This window comes from Somniosus microcephalus, chromosome 15, assembly GCF_052327205.1.
Source record: "Somniosus microcephalus isolate GS21.2 chromosome 15, FLI_Smic_1.0, whole genome shotgun sequence".
NCBI lineage: Eukaryota > Metazoa > Chordata > Chondrichthyes > Squaliformes > Somniosidae > Somniosus > Somniosus microcephalus.
The window spans coordinates 129,330,528-129,348,960 of NC_141001.1; positions in this window are offsets into that span (position 1 = coordinate 129,330,528).

An 18,433-nucleotide genomic window follows, 5' to 3' on the forward strand; every position below is an offset into this window, starting at 1 on the left:
GTTCCCGAACTATATACACAGCGACCGGGGCTCCTCCTTCATGAGCGAGGAACTCCGGCAATTCCTCCTAGAGAGAGGTATTGCAGCAAGCAGGACCACCAGCTACAACCCCAGAGGTAACGGTCAGGTGGAAAGAGAGAACGCGACGGTATGGAAGGCCGTCCTCTTAGCCTTAAAGTCTAAGGGCCTCCCAACCTCCCGCTGGCAAGAAGTCCTCCCGACAGCGCTGCACTCCATCCGGTCATTACTTTGCACGGCCACTAACACCACCCCCCATGAACGAATGTTCGTTTTCCCCAGGAAGTCGACTACGGGAACCACTCTACCAACCTGGCTGACCGCCCCGGGGCCGGTCTGGCTGCGGAAACACGTGAGGACCCATAAAACGGACCCCCTGGTCGAGAGGGTGAACCTCCTGCACGCCAACCCCCAGTACGCCTACGTGGCGTACCCAGACGGGCGGGAGGACACTGTCTCCCTACGAGACCTCGCACCCTCAGCCGATCCGGAAACACCGCCACCACCCCCCCCAACCTCAGTCCAGGTAGACGGCATGCCGGAACCCCACGAGCCCTCGCCGACCACGCAAACACCAGCATCAACACCGGATAAGGCACCAGCACCGGATAAGGCAACACCACCGCTGCGGCGATCGGAGAGGCTTACGAAGCCTCCGGACAGACTGACCTACCAGAATTGGTAGTACACTTCACCCCGCCGGACTTAATTCTAAACAAGGGGTGAATGTGGTAAACCACGTTCACTATCGTTAGCACTGTTCACCACTGTTCGTTATAACTGTATCACTGACCACTATTGTATCACGGTACGAGGTCGCCTCTTGCCACACTGCTATACCTGGGATGACCACTGCCGACTCCGCCTTGGCTCCACCCACCAGGCCAGGTATAAAGGTGAGCGACTGGCTGGTATTCCTCCTGCTTGGATCGGATCACCCACGAGAGTGGGCTGTTATTTAGTCAATAAAAACCTTTAGTCACCTTCGTAACTCTTCGCCTTTTATTGGAGGAATTGATAGGTATATCAGTGGGTCTGACCAGAACTGGACACAGTGCTCAAGGTGGGACTGACCAGAACTGGACACAGTGCTCCAGGTGGGTGTGACCAGAACTGGACACAGTGATCAAGGTGGGACTGACCAGAACTGGACACAGTGCTCAAGGTGGGTCTGACCAGAACTGGACACAGTGCTCAAGGTGGAACTGACCAGAACTGGACACAGTGCTCAAGGTGGGTCTGACCAGAACTGGACACAGTGCTCAAGGTGGGTCTGACCAGAACTGGACACAGTGCTCAAGGAGCTGTCTGACCAGAACTGGACACAGTGCTCACGGTGGGACTGACCGGAACTGGACACAGTGCTCACGGTGGGACTGACCGGAACTGGACACAGTGCTCAAGGTGGGACTGACCAGAACTGGACACAGTGCTCAAGGTGGGTCTGACCAGAACTGGACACAGTGCTCAAGGAGCTGTCTGACCAGAACTGGACACAGTGCTCAAGATGGGTCTGACCAGAACTGGACACAGTGCTCACGGTGGGACTGACTGGAACTGGACACAGTGCTCAAGGTGGGTCTGACCAGAACTGGACACAGTGCTCAAGGTGGGTCTGACCGGAACTGGACACAGTGCTCAAGGTGGGTCTGACCATAACTGGACACAGTGCTCACGGTGGGACTGACCGGAACTGGACACAGTGATCAAGGTGGGTCTGACCAGAACTGGACACAGTGCTCAAGGTGGGACTGACCGGAACTGGACACAGTGATCAAGGTGGGACTGACCAGAACTGGACACAGTGCTCAAGGTGGGTCTGACCAGAACTGGACACAGTGCTCAAGGTGGGTCTGACCAGAACTGGACACAGTGCTCAAGGTGGGACTGACCGGAACTGGACACAGTGCTCAAGGTGGGACTGACCGGAATTGGACACAGTGCTCAAGGAGCTGTCTGACCAGAACTGAACACCGTGCTCAAGGTGGGTCTGAACAGAACTGGACACAGTGCTCAAGGTGGGATTGACCAGAACTGGATACAGTGCTCAAGGTGGGATTGAACTGAACTGGACACAGTGCTCAAGGTGGGACTGACCAGAACTGGACACAGTGCTCAAGGTGGGTCTGACCAGAACTGGACACAGTGCTCACGGTGGGACTGACCGGAACTGGACACAGTGCTCAAGGTGGGACTGACCAGAACTGGGCACAGTGATCAAGGTGGGACTGACCGGAACTGGACACAGTGCTCAAGGAGCTGTCTGACCAGAACTGGACACAGTGCTCAAGGTGGGTCTGACCAGAACTGGACACAGTGCTCAAGGTGGGTCTGACCAGAACTGGACACAGTGCTCAAGGTGGGTCTGACCAGAACTGGACACAGTGCTCAAGGTGGGACTGACCGGAACTGGACACAGTGCTCAAGGTGGGTCTGACCAGAACTGGACACAGTGCTCAAGGTGGGTCTGACCAGAACTGGACACAGTGCTCAAGGTGGGACTGACCGGAACTGGACACAGTGCTCAAGGTGGGACTGACCGGAACTGGACACAGTGATCAAGGTGGGTCTGACCAGAACTGGACACAGTGCTCAAGGTGGGACTGACCGGAACTGGACACAGTGCTCAAGGTGGGTCTGACCAGAACTGGACACAGTGCTCAACGTGGGTCTGACCAGAACTGGACACAGTGCTCAAGGTGGGACTGACCGGAACTGGACACAGTGCTCAAGGTGGGACTGACCGGAACTGGACGCAGTGCTCAAGGTGGGTCTGACCAGAACTGGACACAGTGCTCAAGGTGGGTCTGACCAGAACTGGACACAGTGCTCAAGGTGGGACTGACCGGAACTGGACACAGTGCTCAAGGTGGGTCTGACCATAACTGGACACAGTGCTCACGGTGGGACTGACCGGAACTGGACACAGTGATCAAGGTGGGTCTGACCAGAACTGGACACAGTGCTCAAGGTGGGACTGACCGGAACTGGACACAGTGATCAAGGTGGGACTGACCAGAACTGGACACAGTGCTCAAGGTGGGTCTGACCAGAACTGGACACAGTGCTCAAGGTGGGTCTGACCAGAACTGGACACAGTGCTCAAGGTGGGACTGACCGGAACTGGACACAGTGCTCAAGGTGGGACTGACCGGAACTGGACACAGTGCTCAAGGAGCTGTCTGACCAGAACTGAACACCGTGCTCAAGGTGGGTCTGAACAGAACTGGACACAGTGCTCAAGGTGGGATTGACCAGAACTGGATACAGTGCTCAAGGTGGGATTGACCTGAACTGGACACAGTGCTCAAGGTGGGACTGACCAGAACTGGACACAGTGCTCAAGGTGGGTCTGACCAGAACTGGACACAGTGCTCACGGTGGGACTGACCGGAACTGGACACAGTGCTCAAGGTGGGACTGACCAGAACTGGGCACAGTGATCAAGGTGGGACTGACCGGAACTGGACACAGTGCTCAAGGAGCTGTCTGACCAGAACTGGACACAGTGCTCAAGGTGGGTCTGACCAGAACTGGACACAGTGCTCAAGGTGGGTCTGATCAGAACTGGACACAGTGCTCAAGGTGGGTCTGACCAGAACTGGACACAGTGCTCAAGGTGGGTCTGACCAGAACTGGACACAGTGCTCAAGGTGGGTCTGACCAGAACTGGACACAGTGCTCAAGGTGGGACTGACCGGAACTGGACACAGTGCTCAAGGTGGGACTGACCGGAACTGGACACAGTGATCAAGGTGGGTCTGACCAGAACTGGACACAGTGCTCAAGGTGGGACTGACCGGAACTGGACACAGTGCTCAAGGTGGGTCTGACCAGAACTGGACACAGTGCTCAAGGTGGGTCTGATCAGAACTGGACACAGTGCTCAAGGTGGGACTGACCGGAACTGGACACAGTGCTCAAGGTGGGACTGACCGGAACTGGACGCAGTGCTCAAGGTGGGTCTGACCAGAACTGGACACAGTGCTCAAGGTGGGTCTGACCAGAACTGGACACAGTGCTCAAGGTGGGACTGACCGGAACTGGACACAGTGCTCAAGGTGGGTCTGACCATAACTGGACACAGTGCTCACGGTGGGACTGACCGGAACTGGACACAGTGATCAAGGTGGGTCTGACCAGAACTGGACACAGTGCTCAAGGTGGGACTGACCGGAACTGGACACAGTGATCAAGGTGGGACTGACCAGAACTGGACACAGTGCTCAAGGTGGGTCTGACCAGAACTGGACACAGTGCTCAAGGTGGGTCTGACCAGAACTGGACACAGTGCTCAAGGTGGGACTGACCGGAACTGGACACAGTGCTCAAGGTGGGACTGACCGGAACTGGACACAGTGCTCAAGGAGCTGTCTGACCAGAACTGAACACCGTGCTCAAGGTGGGTCTGAACAGAACTGGACACAGTGCTCAAGGTGGGATTGACCAGAACTGGATACAGTGCTCAAGGTGGGATTGACCTGAACTGGACACAGTGCTCAAGGTGGGACTGACCAGAACTGGACACAGTGCTCAAGGTGGGTCTGACCAGAACTGGACACAGTGCTCACGGTGGGACTGACCGGAACTGGACACAGTGCTCAAGGTGGGACTGACCAGAACTGGGCACAGTGATCAAGGTGGGACTGACCGGAACTGGACACAGTGCTCAAGGTGGGACTGACCGGAACTGGACACAGTGCTCAAGGTGGGTCTGACCAGAACTGGACACAGTGCTCAAGGTGGGTCTGACCAGAACTGGACACAGTGCTCAAGGTGGGACTGACCGGAACTGGACACAGTGCTCAAGGTGGGACTGACCGGAACTGGACACAGTGATCAAGGTGGGTCTGACCAGAACTGGACACAGTGCTCAAGGTGGGTCTGACCGGAACTGGACACAGTGCTCAAGGTGGGTCTGACCAGAACTGGACACAGTGCTCAAGGTGGGTCTGACCAGAACTGGACACAGTGCTCAAGGTGGGACTGACCGGAACTGGACACAGTGCTCAAGGTGGGACTGACCGGAACTGGACACAGTGCTCACGGAGCTGTCTGACCAGAGCTGGACACCGTGCTCAAGGTGGGTCTGAACAGAACTGGACACAGTGCTCAAGGTGGGATTGACCAGAACTGGATACAGTGCTCAAGGTGGGTCTGACCAGAACTGGACACAGTGCTCAAGGTGGGACTGACCGGAACTGGACACAGTGCTCAAGGTGGGTCTGAACGGAACTGGACCCAGTGCTCAAGGTGGATCTGACCAGAACTGGACACAGTGCTCAAGGTGGGACTGACCAGAACTGGACACAGTGCTCAAGGTGGGACTGACCGGAACTGGACACAGTGCTCAAGGTGGGACTGACCAGAACTGGACACAGTGCTCAAGGTGGGTCTGACCAGAACTGGACACAGTGCTCAAGGTGGGACTGACCTGAACTGGACACAGTGCTCAAGGTTGGTCTGACCAGAACTGGACACAGTGATCACGGTGGGACTGACCAGAACTGGACACAGTGCTCAAGGTGGGTCTGACCAGAACTGGACACAGTGCTCAAGGTTGGTCTGACCAGAACTGGACACAGTGATCACGGTGGGACTGACCAGAACTGGACACAGTGCTCAAGGTGGGACTGACCGGAACTGGACACAGTGCTCAAGGTGGGTCTGACCAGAACTGGACACAGTGCTCAAGGTGGGTCTGACCAGAACTGGACACAGTGCTCAAGGTTGGTCTGACCAGAACTGGACACAGTGATCACGGTGGGACTGACCAGAACTGGACACAGTGCTCAAGGTGGGACTGACCGGAACTGGACACAGTGCTCAAGGTGGGTCTGACCGGAACTGGACACAGTGATCACGGTGGGACTGACCAGAACTGGACACAGTGCTCAAGGTGGGTCTGACCAGAGACCCTGTACAGTGTGACCGTTATCCCCTCTTACTTTTATTCTACTGTTCTAACAATGCTGTTCAACATATTACGGGCTTTGTTCACTGTTCCTCTGCATTGGTTGGACATGTTGGCTGTCCATTCGACGGAGACTCCTAGGGCTCGTTCAGCATCATCCTTATCTGTTTTAATACCATTCATGAAGTATGTGTTTTATCTACTTTTCCTTCCTGTTTACTGTACCTTACGCTTTAAATTCCACCTTCCGTTGTTCTGCACACTTGCAAATTATGTCCACCTCATTCTATCATTTCGGAGCTGCAATCTCCAACTCCCGAGCTCCTCCCAGTTTGATATCATCATCAAATTCGACCAGTTTACATTGAGTTTCTGCATCCAAGCCATTGAGGCAAGTTCGAGACAGTAATAATCCCAGCACTGAGCCCTAGGGCACCCCACTCAGTACTTCCGTCCACCTCTAAGAAGTACCACCTGACAGCCAAGGGAAACCTCACAGATCTGTAAAATGGCAGGCTGTCTCGAGTTATGTTGATCTCCTACCCTAGAACAGGTGCCCAGCTCTTTGCTGTAAAGTGCTGATAAAGGGCCTGTGAAGGAAGTAAGTATTCAGAGGGGAATCATGGAACCTCATGTAATGGGAGTGGTCTGTATTAAGCCAAGTGCATTGTGAGACAGCGCTGATACCTCCCACGTGTTATACTCCAGCTAGTAATAGTGCTAAGGGCCGCTCCACGGCCCAAAGTTCCTGGGGTGGGTCTTTCCTCTTCCACCCCTCTGCCCCAATCAAAATTTACATGTCCTGGCCTGCTCGAATGGAAAGGCTACGTTTGAATGTGACCTGATTGGACCGAACCAGATCTGATCAATTAGGACAAAATGTTCCTCGTGAATCAGTGCTTATGGTGCCTGTACCCAACGCGAGGCACAGCCTATACCCAGCACAAGGTGGTGCCTGTACCCAGCATGGGCCAGTGCCTGTACCCAGCGCTAGGCGGTGCCTGTACCCAGCGTGGTGCGGTGCCTGTACCCAGCGCGGGGTGGTGCCTGTACCCAGCTCGAGGCGGTGCCTGTACCCAGCGCTGGGCGGTGCCTGTACCCAGCGCTGGGCGGTGCCTGTACCCAATGCGGGCCAATGCCTGTACCCAGCACGGGGCGGTGCCTGTACCCAGCGTGGGGCGGTGCCTGTACCCAGCGCGGGGCGGTGCCTGTAGCCATCGTGAGGCGGTGCCTGTACCCAGCGCAGGGCGGTGCCTGTACCCAGCGTGGGGCGGTGCCTGTACCCAGCGCGAGGCAGTGCCTGTACCTAGCGTGAGGCGGTGCCTGTACCCAGCGCGAGGCGGTGCCTGTACCCAGTGCAGGGCGGTGCGTGTACCCAGCGGGGGCGGTGCCTGTACCCAGCGCGAGGCGGAGCCTGTACCCAGTGAGAGACAGAGCCTCTACCCAGCGCGAGGCGGTGCCTGTAGCCAGAGTGGGGCAGTGCCTGTACCCAGCGCAGGGCGGTGCCTGTATCCAGCGCGGGGCGGTGCCTGTACCCAGTGCAGGGCGGTGCCTGTACGCAGCGCGGGGCAGTGCCTGTACCCAGCGCGAGGCGGTGCCTGTACCCAGCGTAGGGTGGTGCGTGTACCAGAGCAAGGCGGTGCCTGTACCCAGCGTGAGGCGGTGCCTGTACCCAGCGCAGGGCGGTGACTGTACCCAGCGTGGGGCAGTGTCTGTACCCAGCGCGGGGCGGTGCCTGTACCCAGTGCGAGGCGGTGCCTATACCCAGCGTGGGGCGGTGCCTGTACCCAGCGTGAGGCAGTGCCTGTACCCAGCGTGAGGCAGTGCCTGTACCCAGCGCGAGGCGGTGCCTGTACCCAGCGTGGGGCGGTGCCTGTACCCAGCACGAGGCGGTGCCTGTACCCAGCGCGAGGCGGTGCCTGTACCCAGCGCGAGGTGGTGCCTGTACCCAGCACGAGGCGGTGCCTATACCCAGCACGAGTCAGTGCCTGTACCCAGCGTGAGGCGGTGCCTGTGCCCAGCATGAGGCGGTGCCTGTACCCAGCGTGGGGCGGTGCCTGTACCCAGCGTGGGGCGGTGCCTGTACCCAGCGTGGGGCGGTGCCTGTACCCAGCGTGGGGCGGTGCCTGTACCCAGCGCGAGGTGGTGCCTGTACCCAGCACGAGGCGGTGCCTATACCCAGCACGAGGCAGTGCCTGTACCCAGCGTGAGGCGGTGCCTGTGCCCAGCATGAGGCGGTGCCTGTACCCAGCGTGGGGCGGTGCCTGTACCCAGCGTGGGGCGGTGCCTGTACCCAGCGTGGGGCGGTGCCTGTACCCAGCGTGGGGCGGTGCCTGTACCCAGCGTGAGGCGGTGCCTGTGCCCAGCATGAGGCGGTGCCTGTACCCAGCGTGGGGCGGTGCCTGTACCCAGCGCGGGACGGTGCCTGTACCCAGCGTGGGGCGGTGCCTGTACCCAGCGTGAGGCGGTGCCTGTGCCCAGCATGAGGCGGTGCCTGTACCCAGCGTGGGGCGGTGCCTGTACCCAGCGCGGGACGGTGCCTGTACCCAGCACAAGGCGGTGCCTGTACCCAGCATGAGGCGGTGCCTGTACCCAGCGCGAGGCGGTGCATGTAGCCTTCACTTCCCCTCTCCTGAATGTGCTGGCTCTGGCGGGGGGTCGGTATTGTTCCACGATGACTGGGCCCTCTCCGATCCTTCACTCATGCGGCCATTCTTAATGCGAGAGTCTAAACAGTGAAGATCACAGGATATTGAACCATTGGAATTTTTACAGCCAAGCCCAAGCCCATGCTATCACACATGCACCTTTCCGATGGGGGCACTGGATAGTAATCAGAGCAGCGACCCTGGCTGAGCTATCCTCTCCCTAACCCGGGGGTTTGGACAGTGATGCAAGAGCAGGATCACGGTGTGCACGAAGCTCTGCCAGTTGCTCGAGCTCACGCTGTGAGATTCGGAGCTTGAGGAGCGGCTGGAGTCACTGCAGTGCATCAGGGAGTTCGAGAGTTTCCTGGAAGTGGGTCACCCTACTGCCACAGAAGGTGCAGGAGGTGAGGGAGTGGGTGATCACCAGACAGGGTAGGAGGAAGACTCAGGTAGCGCAGGAATCCCCCAAGCCAGTGGCACTCGCTAACCGGTTTTCAGTTTTGAATACCAGGGAGGGTGACGACTCCTTGGAAGAATGCAGTAGGAATTAAACCCCTGGCACCACGAGAGATTTGACTGCACACAGGGGAAAAAGAAAGAGCAGAAATGCAGTAGTCATAGGGGATTCCATAGTTAGCAGTATAGACAGGCATTTCTGCAACCACAAACATGATTCCCGAATGGTATAAGAACATAAGAATTAGGAGCAGGAGTCGGCCATACGGCCCCTCGAGCCTGCTCCGCCATTCAATAAGATCATGGCTGATCTTCGAGCTCAACTCCGCCTGATCTCCATATCCCTTGATTCCCCATGAGTCCAAAAATCTATCGATCTCAGCCTTGAATATACTCAAAGACTCAGCATCCACAGCCCCCTGGGGCAGAGAATTCCAAAGATTCACCACCCCCTGAGTGAAGAAATTCCTCCTCATCTCGCTCTTAAATGGCCGACCCCTTATCCTGAGACTATGTCCCCTAGTTCTAGACACTCCAGCCAGGGGGAAACAACCTCTCAGCATCTACCCTGTCAATCCCCCTCAGAATCTTGTATGTTTTAATGAGATCACCTCTCATTTTTCTAAACTCCAGAGAGTATCGGCCCATTCTACACAATCTCTCCCATTGTACTTTCCTCAAGGTCTCATGCAGGTCTTTTACGAACCTGTCCCGGTTGACCTCCCTCATTTGGGCTTCGGTCAGGACCGGTACCAACACGTGAGTCGGGGTCCTCACCGCCCTACCGGTCATCAGCTCATACGGAGAGTGCCCTGCGCTTTTGGAGAGGCTGGCCCGGATATTCATGAGAACTAGAGGCAGGACCTCGTCCCATTTCTTTGGGTACCCCCCTATCTCCTTCCTAAGCCTTTCCTTTAAGGTCCGGTTCATCCTTTCCACTATTCCCGATGATTGGGGGTTGTGGGCCACATGCCATTTTCCCTGTATCCCTAAAGGTTTCAGGGTGGTCTGCAAGACTTGTCCTGTGAAATGGCTCCCCTGATCTGATTCCACCACCTGGGGCAATCCCCATCGGGAGAATACATCCCTTACTAGGATCTTAGCCGTGTTTAACGCTGTGGCTGTTCGACAAGGGAAGGCCTCAACCCACTTAGAGAAAACATCCACCAACACCAGACAATACTTGTTGTCTGCTTTTGTGGTGGGCAGGGGCCCAATGAAGTCTATTTGTATAGAATAGAGGATCTAAGGATCCTTATCTGAGGAAGGATGTTCTTGCCATGGAAGGAGTGCAGCGAAGATTCACCAGGCTGATACCTGGGACGGCAGGAATGACGTATGAGGAGAGATTGGGTCGATTGGGCTTGTACTCGCTGGAGTTTAGAAAAATGAGAGGGGATCTCATTGAAACTTATAAAATTCTAACAGGACTGGACAGACTAGATGCAGGAAGGATGTTCCCGATGGCCGGGGAGTCCAGAACCAGGGGTCACAGTCTAAAGATAAGGGGTAAGCCATTTAGGACAGAGGTGAGGAGGAATTTCTTCACCCAGAGAGTGGTGAACCTGTGGAATTCTCTACCACACAAGGCAGTTGAGGCCAATTCATTAAATATATTCAAGAAGGAGTTAAATATATTTCTTAAGGCTAAAGGGATCAAGGGATATGGGGAGAAGGCAGGGACAGGGTACTGAATTTGGATGATCAGCCATGATCTCATTGAATGGCGGAGCAGGCTCGAGGGGCCGAATGTCCTACTCCTGCTCCTATCTTCTATGTTTCTATGTTTCTGTGAATGCCATGGTCCCTCTAACCTCCTAATCTGTCCCAACGGTGCCTTTCTACGGTGGGGTTCTAGATTATTCGCAGCGCACACTAGGCACTCACTGCAATATTCCTTCACCTCTTCCCTGAGATGAGGCCACCAACCCACCTCCTCCACTTTCTTCCAGGTATTTTCCGGCCCTGGATGTCCAGCTCCTGGACCCCCGTGAGCTAGCTGTATAAATTCCTCCTGGTACTGTGTGGGCACGATCCACCTTTCCCCTTTAAACAACATCCCCTCTTTGACCACTATATCTGCTGCTCCAAAAGGACCATCAATTGGTTCCCCTTCTACCCTTTTCTTAATCACAGTTTTTAAAACCGCATCTTGTGTTTGAACCTGGGTCAGGCCTGGGGGCAACTTCACCTCCTGTGGGCCCTCCATATCCCTTATGGCCGCGATCTGTCCAGATCGGTACGGGTCCCAAAGTACTCCCTCCCTGGCCCCTTTTTTGCCAACTCGTCGGCCTTCTGGTTACCTTTCCATTTAGACTCGGTTTTTGAATGCGCCTTTACTTTTTCAATGTAATGCTCCCCTTTATTGCCCATAACGCCCAGGATTGTGTTCAGCAGTGGGGCGATTACTGACGGTTTCCCGTCGGCAGACTTGAATTCTCGTCTAGCCCATATTGCCAGATACTCAGTGCAAGAATTGCACATGAACATCGAGTCTGAGCATATTGTGTAGGGGGTTGGGAATTCCTTGGGATGCCTGACCACATAAGCTACAGCCGCCAGCTCGGCCTGCTCTGCGCTCAGTGTGCTGGGGAGTTTGATGGCTTTCTCCATTCCCAGCCCCTGGGTCATAAATCCCACACCCTGTCCTACACTCTCTGTTTGTCACCGAGCTGGACCCACCCACATATATATCTCTCCCTGTCGGATGTTGCCCGGCCCGGAATCCCACGTTTACATCCCATACCCCTTCTACCGTGCACATGTGATTCTTCCCTGGATAAATCATGTTCAAAGCCAGCTTAGGTTCCGCCAATCTATCCACCCTCAGGTTCATCTGGGAGAGGAGCAATGTCCAGTGGGCAATACGACTGCTACTCACTGTCCCGTCTTTTATCCTCCCGTCCAATAGCATCTGTGTCGGGGTATGGCATGTCAGTAAGGTTATTAAAGATGACCCCGTAAATAATTGGCAACGTTTGACGGCCCAATAGCTCGCCAAAAGGTGTCTTTCACAGTTGGAGTAACCCCTCTCCACATCTGTCAGGACTCGGGAGGCATAAGCCACTGGCCTCAACTTGTCATGTCGTTCTTGGAGCAACACTGCACTCAAACTATCCCCAGTAGCTGCTACCTCCAGATCAAAATCTTTGTTCCTGTTTATTGCTCCTGGTGCGGGTGCAGTTTGTAAATTTTCATTTAGGCGAGTAAATGCCTCCTTACAACTCTCATCCCAACACCATCCTACTCCTTTCCTAAGGAGTCTAAGCGAAGGGGCTGCCGTGGCTGCATAGTCTTCAATAAAATCCCTGCAGTACCCTGTCATTTTTAATGTGGAAGCAAATCATCCTCGGTTCCGAGGGACTGCCTAAGAAGAAGAAGAAGTTTCTCTCTTAACTCGTGTTTTTTCTGATTCACACGTTCCTGAATCAAGTTTATCACTTCTTCAACGGGACTCGGTCTCCTTTGGTTAAACGTTCCATCAATAATACCTGGACTTCCTCCGCACAGGCGCCTCTGTCTAATTTACTCTGATATGCATTAATAAAACTTTTACTAGCCATTTGGTGATTTTCCTAACAGACCTCTAACATCAATAACTATCGGCGCGCAATTCTCGGGCACTCCACTCCCTGCAGGGTTTATCCCTCCTCAAGGGTAGCAGCTGATCAGGAAGCTACTTTTGAGGTCTGATCTATTACACAATACTAGCCACTTTGTCTTGTCCCATCTGGGGTACCAATTGTAAGATCTTAATGATCTCTCAGAGTTCTTGGACAAGACACCAATAGGCAATTTGTGTATCGAGGTTTTAACCATTTTCTTATCAAAAGTTGGGTTGGCCAGTGTCCATATATGGTCTTTAACAAAATCACCTTTTTTAATTGGTTGTAATGGTCAAAATACCATTGTCACTCAGATTAAGGTAGCATCCCGCCTTTCCAGTATTTTTCCGTCAACCCTATACCGCTGTCTTGTTATCATGTTTATAATTTTTCACCCCATTGGAATTTACCACATCTCTATCATTTCCTGCCTCCCTGGTACAAGGCCTTTATACCGAGGGCCCATATCAGCACTGTTTCACTAGTCTTGAGGTATCTCTTTCATTTTATGTCCTTATACTAATTATTTTTTAAATATCTTTGCAATTAGTTTTGTTAAGCAAATTCGAATTTATACTTATCATAATATGTTATTTAGCAATTTAACCTTCACTCGCAGCCTGTGGCTGTTTGTTATCAGAACTTAGTCCAAACTGCTTTTGACTGTCCTCGCAGCTGTATTTTGAACAAGTTTTATTCTTTTAGTTACTCAGGAGTAATTATGGGTTATATTCGTTGGTCAATGGCTACACTTGAATTTATACATAATTGATTCTTATCTACTAAATAACTCTAAATATCAGCCTTTCATACAACAACTTAAAGTAGAAAGCATGGCAAGTTGTTTCACAGAGGGAAAAATAAAAAATAAAGGAGCGACTCCGATTGCCAAGACACAGTGGTAAGGTCAGGAGAGGAGACCAAAAGCCTAGTCAAAAAGATGGGTTTTAAGAAGGTTTTTAAAGTGGAGACAGAAGGAGATGTGTAGGTGTTTTGGGAGAGAGTTCTAGAAATTCTAAAATATTAACCTATCATAGAACCATCGAATAGTACAGCACAGAAGGAGGCCAGTCGGCCCATCGAGTCTGCGCCGGCTCTTTCGAAGAGTGATCCAGTTAGTCCCACTCCCCCGCTCTCTCCCCATATGGAGTTATCCCCGGTGTCCTGGTCAATATTTATCTATCAACCAACAAGACAAAAACAGATTATCTGGTCATTATCACATTGCTGTTTGTGGGATCTTGCTGTGTGCAAATTGGCTGCAGCGTGTCCCACATTACAACAGTGACTCCACTTGAAAAGTACTTCATTGACTGTCCGGTGGTCGTGAAAGGTGCTATATAAATGCAAGTCTTTCATTTTATCTTTCATATCCCTGCAATTTTTTTCTCCTTCGAGTATTTATCCAATTCCGTTTTGAAGGCTACTATTGAATTGTACAGGGCCTTGGTGAGACCGCACCTTGAGTATTGTGTGCAGTTTTGGTCGCCTTATCTGAGGAAGGATGTTCTTGCCATGGAAGGAGTACAGCGAAGATTTACCAGGCTGATACCTGGGATGGCAGGAATGACGTATGAGGAGAGATTGCGTCAATTGGGTTTATACTCACTGGAGTTTAGAAGAAGGAGAGGGGATCTCATTGAAGCTTATAAAATTCTGACAGGACTGGACAGACTAGATGCAGGAAGGATGTTTCCGATGGCGGGGGAGTCCAGAACCAGGGGTCATAGTCTAAGGATAAGGGGTAAGCCATTCAGGACTGAGATGAGGAGGAATTTCTTCACCCAGAGAGTGGTGAACCTGAGGAATTCTCTGCCACAGAGGGCGGTGGAGGCCAATTCGTTAAATATATTCAAGAAGCAGTTGGATATATTTCTTAAGGCTAAAGGGATCAAGGGATATGGGGAGAAGGCAGGGACAGGGGACTGAATTTGGATGATCAGCCATGATCTCATTGAATGGCGGAGCAGGCTCGAGGGGCCGAATGGCCTACTCCTGCTCCTATCTTCTATGTTTCTATGTTTCTATGAATCTGCCTCCACCACCCTATCAGGCAGTGCATTCCAAATCCTAACCACTCGCTGCGTAAATAAAGTTTAGAATCATATAATCATAGAAATTTACGGCACAGAAGGAGGCCATTCAGCCCCTTGTGTCTGTGCCGGCCGAAAAAGAGCTCTCCAGCCTAATCCCACTTTCCAGCTCTTGGTCCGTAGCCCATAGTTTACGGCACTTCAAGCGCATATCCAAGTACTTTTTCAATGTGATGAGGGTTTAGTGTGACAGTGGTATAACATTAGCATCCCTCCAGTTCTCCGGCACTACTACTGTATCCAATGAGGATTGAAAGATTGTGACCGATACCTCTGCTGTTTCTATCTTTGCTTTTTCCAGCAACACAGGATGCATTCCATCCGGACCAGGTGACCTACCAAGTTTCAGTAATGCTAATCTTTTTAGGATGTCTTCTCTATCTATTACTATCCTGTCCATAACTTCCCTCTCCTCTTTCAGTGTAATCTTCACATCATCCGCTTCCTTTTTGAAGACAGATGCAAAGTACTCATTTAATACTTTAGCCGTGTCCTCTGCCTCTACATGAATATGTCCCTTTGGGTTCTTAATAGAATCAGAGACGTTTACGGCACAGAAGGAGGCCACCCGGCCCAGCGCGTCCGCACCGCTTTTCTGCATGTCACCTCTGGTTCATTTGCCAATCATCTTAAATCTGTGCCCTCTCGCTATCGACCCTTCAACCTATTTTGACAACCTGTGTACTTCCATCATTGAAGTGTTATGTTGTTACAGGACTACAACACCCAGAATGCTGTGCATTTCCTGCAATGTGCCAACCCTTCCTGAACTACAATTCCAACAATGCTGTGCATTTCCTACAATGTTCCAACTCTTCCATATCTACAATTCCAACAATGCTGTGCATTTCCTGCAATGTTCCAACCCTTCCTGAACTCCAACTCCAACAATGCTGTGCATTTCCTGCAATGTTCCAACTCTTCCTGAACTACAATTCCAACAATGCTGTGCATTTCCTGCAATGTTCCAACCCTTCCTGAACTCCAACTCCAACAATGCTGTGCATTTCCTGCAATGTTCCAACCCTTCCTGAACTCCAACTCCAACAATGCTGTGCATTTCCTGCAGGGTTCCAAATCTTCCTGAACTCCAACTCCAACAATGCTGTGCATTTCCTGCAATGTTCCAACCCTTCCTGAACTACAATTCCAACAATGCTGTGCATTTCCTGCAATGTTCCATCACTTCCTGAACTCCAACTCCAACAATGCTGTGCATTTCCTGCAATGTTCCAACCCTTCCTGAATTCCAACTCCAACAATGTTGTGTGTTTCCTTTTCGCAACTGAGATTTAAGATTGCAACACTGCAAGTGTGACAAACACAGACAGAGAGAGGGAGAGAAAGAGACACAGACAGACAGAGAAAGGGGTAGACACAGAGAAGGAGAATAAGAGGGCAACAGGGAGAAAGAGGAAAGGGCTAAGGGTGACTGACAGACAGACATAACCGTACAGAGAAAAAGAGGGCAACACAGACAGAGGAACGAAAACTGAGAAAGACTAGAGAGAGAAAAGAGCAAAGGACTGTGGCACTTCGTGCTTTCCGATCTCTGGCTGGAGGCAGTGAGTGCAGTGTTCACTTCCTTGGATTGCTTTGGCCAGAATGCAGTTGTAAGATTTGCTTTTTGCTGAACTGTTATATTTTGAAAAGGTAAGTAAAGGGCAGAGTTAATTAACTGGTGCCTTTCCTGCAGATTTATTTCGCTGTTAAAATCTCACACCAGCACAAGTGAGGTGCTAAGTGCTGCTGTGATTACAGCATCAGTCTGATCTTCCCGGTCAGGTTTCTGGTGTGCTACACTTGAATCAACAGAAGAGAAGGCAACTAAGAACGGGAGGTGAGGGACGGGGAAACAGAAAAAGGGTACGGGTTCTAATTTAGAAATGGCGGGACATGAGGGCATCGAAAATGAGTGGACCAGAATTGAGAACGCAATCCGTATGAGTTTAAGGCATTTACGGGACAGGTATATAGGGACCAGCAGACACCAGACAGAAGAGAGGGTGCCTTTTGAGCTACAGTCAGAGCAATTAGAAGCGACGCCCTTACAGAAATTGCTATTAAGGACTGAGTGTTCAGTTCCTCTGTGTCTCACCTTCTGTCCTCCTGGTGCAGGGAGTTCTTCGGTGTGTTTCTACAATGTTACAATCACAGATCTGTAACGCCCGACATCACTGAACTATCACTCCCTCGCTTTATAATTTAAAATTGATTTGTCTTAATCGCTGAGCAGGATGTTAGTGCTGAAATAGGGAACTCCAATCCAACCCCTGGGATAGGGAACTCCAATCCACCTCCTGGGATAGGGAACTCCAATCCACCTCCTGGGATAGGGAACTCCAATCCAGCTAAAGGGATAGGGTGCTCCAATCCAACCTCTGGGATAGGGAACTCCAATCCACCTCCTGGGAGAGGGAACTCCAATCCACCTCCTGGGATAGGGAACTCCAATCCACCTCCTGGGATAGGGAACTCCAATCCACCTCCTGAGATAGGGAACTCCAATCCACCTCCTGGGATAGGGAACTCCAATCCACCTCCTGGGATAGGGAACTCCAATCCAACCCCTGGGATAGGGAACTCCAATCCACCTCCTGGGATAGGGAACTCCAATCCACCTCCTGGGATAGGGAACTCCAATCCACCTCCTGGGATAGGGAACTCCAATCCAACCCCTGGGATAGGGAACTCCATTTCACCTCCTGGGAGAGGGAACTCCAATCTACCTCCTGGGATAGGGAACTCCAATCCACCTCCTGGGATAGGGAACTCCAATCCAACCCCTGGGATAGGGAACACCAATCCACCTCCTGGGATAGGGAACTCCAATCCACCTCCTGGGATAGGGAACTCCAATCCACCTCCTGGGATAGGGAACTCCAATCCACCTCCTGGGATAGGGAACTCCAATCCACCTCCTGGGATAGGGAACTCCAATCCACCTCCTGGGATAGGGAACTCCAATCCACCTCCTGGGATAGGGAACTCCAATCCACCTCCTGGGATAGGGAACTGCAATCCACCTCCTGGGATAGGGAACTCCAATCCACCTCCTGGGATAGGGAACTCCAATCCACCTCCAGGGATAGGGAACTCCAATCCAAGCCCTGGGATAGGGAACTCCAATCCACCTCCTGGGATAGGGAACTCCAATCCACCTCCTCGGATAGGGAACTCCAATCCACCTCCTGGGATAGGGAACTCCAATGCACCTCCTGGGATAGGGAACTCCAATCCACCTCCTGGGATAGGGAACTCCAATCTACCTCCTGGGATAGGGAACTCCAATCCACCTCCTGGGATAGGGAACTCCAATCCACCTCCTGGGATAGGGAACTCCAATCTACCTCCTGGGATAGGGAACTCCAATCTACCTCCTGGGATAGGGAACTCCAATCCACCTCCAGGGATAGGGAACTCCAATCCAAGCCCTGGGATAGGGAACTCCAATCCACCTCCTGGGATAGGGAACTCCAATCCACCTCCTGGGATAGGGAACTCCAATCCACCTCCTGGGATAGGGAACTCCAATCCACCTCCTGAGATAGGGAACTCCAATCCACCTCCTGGGATAGGGAACTCCAATCCACCTACTGGGATAGGGAACTCCAATCCAACCCCTGGGATAGGGAACTCCAATCCACCTCCTGGGATAGGGAACTCCAATCCACCTCCTGGGATAGGGAACTCCAATCC